The following is a 4,641-nucleotide window of genomic DNA, read 5'->3' on the forward strand; positions in this document are numbered from 1 at the left end:
TGGGAGAAGCTCCTTCACATTTCCCACAAACACCAGGATTCCAGTGACCACATAAAAAAAGTGACCTTTAAAAAAAGAGAACATTTTTATAAACATTTTTATTCCTACTTTACAAGGAATTAAACATAACTTTATCAATTACACAAATATAGATAACCCAAGACCCAAGCAAATTGAGGGGTTTTGCTTTGAAAATAATAATATCATTATATATAAATATATAATGATGAGATGGGGATTTGTAAGTGCACAGGGAGAATTTATTACTTGCAAATAGAAAAGATTCAAAGTATTTAAAAGCTATAAGGACAGTTGTTGGCAGTGTTTTAGCTTGTAGTGTGTGATCAGGGTGGCTGAATTAATGGCAATATAACTTGTAACATCACCTCATCAATAGAGATTGCTAATGTGTCGTCATCATGACGTATTCCCAGTGGTGAACGCAAAGCATTTTGGGGATCCGCGGCACAAACATACAGGCGCCAGACTTCTTTGCATGGAGAGAAGCACGTAGTGTTCAAGATGCCGTCTACCTGCTGTGTTATAAAGTGCAATAGTCGTTCTCACGATAGAAGTGGCTTAAAGCTTAACGGAATATCCTTTTATCGTTTTCCAGCGTGGAAAAATAATAGTTCAAGCCATGTTTCAGACGTGACGAAAAGGCGACGAATGGCATGGATAGCAGCAGTAAGGAGGCCCAAGATTACCTTTGATAACACTCCACCACACATGATGGTGTGTTCAAAGCATTTCCACAAAGGTAAGTTACAATTACTCTCTGTAAATGTCATGTTGTGGGCAAATAACCAGCGTGTTTTTTTTTTTTTTTTGTGACTTAAAGGTGCTAAAGAGGATCTTTTCGTTGACTGAGAATCCAAAGACTGTTACTGAGTTTTTGAAATGAGCGCATGCGTAAGAACAGCCCCCCTCCTTCGAAGGAACGCCTCCCAAAACTCATAAACACTCGTATTGGAACACGAGTGTTTACCACCGGCATTCGCTGTGATGTGTGTTAGTGGATTCATTATGTCGGACTCACCGCAGGTAACTCATAATCTGCAGTTGTTACTCCTGTCTCCAGACAAAAACATTGCATGCAGCGCCTGTGGAGTGTGGAAAGTTACTGGAGCGCGCAGCCGCGCACGTCTCTCACAAGGAATGTCACGGCAGTGATTGACAAACCAGAGGGCCAATCGTTTACACGATGATCGCGTAAACGATTGGCTGATGTTTTTAAGGCCCTACCTCGTGCACAGATGATGTATATTAATATTATTACTTTCAGTGCACCTAATAAATAGTCTTTTATCAGTTAGTAAAGACAGTTTCAAGTAATATTGCAAAAATGTATAAAACAAAACATCCTCTTTAGCACATTTAAATAGACCATTAGATTTGACATTAGGCCAATGTTAACTGTGAAAAAAAATTAAATGGCTACAAAATGAGCTTAAGTTTTGACCTTAAGTCAATGTACTAAAGCGTAACGTTAATCAGTTTTAAATGTTGTAAATCTAGGCTACATAACAATTTATTTAGTGACTGTGTTTTCAGGCAAACCTGCCTATGAAATGTTGGAGTGTGATCCTGACTGGGCCCCTTCTCTGTACCTCGGCCACACTGAGGTCAAAGTTGCGAACACAGACCGGTTCAAGCGGTTTAGCAGAAGAGCGACGAGATCACAACAACAACAGCAACACCCATCGCTAGGCACTGACAACACTGGTCCTGAGGCTGAGTTGGATAATGCAGCACCTTTACACCCAGGTAAATAGTAAAAGAATACAATATACACTACCGTTCAAAAGTTTGGGGTCAGTAAGATTTTTAATGTTTTAAAAGAAGTTTCTTCTGCTCACCAAGGCTGCATTTATTTGATTAAGAATACAAACAAAAACGGTAATATTGTGAAATATTATTACAATTTAAAACAGCTGTTTTCTATGTCAATATACAGTAAAGTGTAATTTATTCCTGTGATCAAAGCTGAATTTTCAGCATCATTACTCTAGTCTTCAGTGTCACATGATCCTTCAGAAATCAATCTAATATGATTGCTGCTCAAGAAACATTTATGATTATTTTCAATGTTGAAAACAGTTATGTATATTTTTATTTCATGATGCTATGATGAATAGACAGTTCAAAAGAACAGCATTTGTCTGAAATCTAAATCTTTTGTAACATTAAACACTACCATTCAATAGTTTGGGGTCAGTAAGAATTTTAATTTTATTTTTGGGGATAGAAATAAAAAAAAATAAATCAATACTTTTATTCATCAAGGATGAGTTAAACTGATCAAAAGTTACAGTAAAGACATTTGTAATGTTAGAAAATATTCTATTTTAAATAAATGCTGTTCTTTTGAACTTTCTATTCATTGAAGAATTTTGAAAAAAAATGTACACAACTGTTTTCAACATTGATAATAATAATGAATGTTTCTTGAGCAGCATCAGCATATTAGAATGATTTCTGAAGGATCATGTGACACTGAAGACTGGAGTAATGATGCTGAAAATTCAGGAATCACAGGAATAAATTAGATTAAATATATTTAAATATAAAACAGTCTTATAAAACAGTAGTGTATGTTGCCCCCTGTGTACAGCTAATCTGTATTCCTTAGGAATAGAGGTTGTGATATGACACAGTTTCTTTATATTGTTACTGTCAGACACTACACCTGCAACTGAGATGGAAGGTCCTGTGAATCCACCCCCATCGCCGGGTACTGTCCACACCGGTCATGAGACTGAGTTGAATGAAGCAGCACATTTGTTCCCAGGTAAATATTGGTAACAGACACAAGTAGACTCAATATATTTTATGTGCAATGGTGTTTCTTTATCTAGACAAAGGATTGAACCTAAGTATAAGTACCTTTCACACAGAGTTGTAGCTTTTCTGACACAAAGGCCAGTCATTCTAGGAGGTCATTATTGCATTTGGCATGCTAATGTAACAGTCTTGAAATACTTGGAGCAGCTATCAGTAACAAAAGTATGGTGTGAAAGTCACATCCATGGGCCCAGTTCTTCAAAAGAGTCATTTGGATCAAAGTGATCTAGATTGATAAATCCCATGTCTTGATGTGTGGAATCAAGGATTACATTTGAACTGGTCCCTGATCACAGATACAAAAACATGGAATTTTCAAATCGGGATCATTTTAACCAAATTAGACTGTTTTGAAAACAGTGGGCCCTGGGCATCAGGCAAGTATACAGAGATTTACAGTTTATTCTTATTGTTATTACAATTAGACTACTCTGCACCTGTGGCAGAGATGGAAGGACCAGAGACTCAGCCCCTACCATCAGCCCCAGACAATGCAGGGAGAGAAGAAGAGATGGAAACTGAAACATCAGGGGATGATGGTGCTCCAATGGGGAATGCAGAAGAACAGCAGAACTGCACCATGTGTGGCCTCAGACTCAATGAAATAATACGCTTGCAGGAAGAGAATCGAAAACTGAAGGAGAGCTCTCCAAAAAGGCCCTGGATGAGAAATTTCTCAAAGACAATGATTCAAAGGTGAAGTACTACACTGGCCTTCCATCTTTCAGTCTATTGATGGGAGTGCTGATGCAAATCATTCCCAGTCTACCTAAATTAGAAACAAAAGAAAGAAAACTCTCCCATTTTCAAATGCTCCTCCTGACCCTTATGCATTTAAGACTTGATCTGCCTGTCGAACATGTTGCATACCTCTTTGACATTAGCCGACAAACCGCATCCAATCTGTTCATTGAGACCATCAATGTACTGCATGCACATCTCAGCCCTTTGGTGCACTGGCCAAAGCGCCATTGTATACAGGCAAGCATACCACATCAGTATGTAGAGATGTTTGGGAATCGTGTTACTGTTATTATTGACTGCTTCGAGCTTTTCATTGAAAGGGCACAAAATCTACGTGCAAAGGCACAGACATATTCAAACTACAAAAGCAGGCACACAATGAAATATCTCATTGGCATAACACCACAAGGTACCATCTCTTTCATTTCCAAAGGGTGGGGGGGGCGTGCCAGTGATAAACAGATCACAGAGAACTGTGGCTTTCTTCAGAAGCTCTCGCCTGGAGACCTAGTGTTAGCAGACCGTGGATTTGATGTTAAAGAAAGTGTTGCCCTTGTGGGTGCTACACTGAAAATACCTGCCTTCACCAGGGGCCACAGCCAACTTAATGCAAAAGATGTGGAAGAGACCAGGAAGTTGGCTCATGTCAGGATCCACGTGGAGCGAGTGATAGGGTGTATGCGCTCTAAGTTTAACATATTAAATGACACAATACGCCTGGGATTTGTGGTGCCTTGTGAGGGGGAGGATAAGACTTTGCTGGATAAAATTGTGGTTGTGTGCTGTGCTTTGACCAATATGTGTCCAAGTGTTGTTGTGAAGCCGTCGTGTTAGAATTATACACCATGCTCACATCTACTTTGTAAATGTTTTTTTATTTTACAAAAGAATAATTTTTAGCCATGTCTGTAAATAAAATACACAAAGACTGAATGAAATTCTGCCTCCTTTATCTGTATTAAGGAAGAATTGTGCAAAATCAGTGTTCTTTGGTTACAAACACAATAACATAGTAACTGTATATAACATAGTAACACAATAACTTAAATAGTA

At 38.3% G+C, this 4,641-nt stretch overlaps 1 pseudogene; it reads left to right on the forward strand.

Moving 5' to 3' along the window:
* Positions 1-669: 669 nt before the first annotated feature.
* LOC125279144 lies at positions 670-4,422 on the forward strand (annotated as a pseudogene).
* The last annotated feature ends 219 nt before the right edge of the window (positions 4,423-4,641 follow it).

Source organism: Megalobrama amblycephala, linkage group LG1 (assembly GCF_018812025.1).
Source record: "Megalobrama amblycephala isolate DHTTF-2021 linkage group LG1, ASM1881202v1, whole genome shotgun sequence".
Classification (NCBI taxonomy): domain Eukaryota; kingdom Metazoa; phylum Chordata; class Actinopteri; order Cypriniformes; family Xenocyprididae; genus Megalobrama; species Megalobrama amblycephala.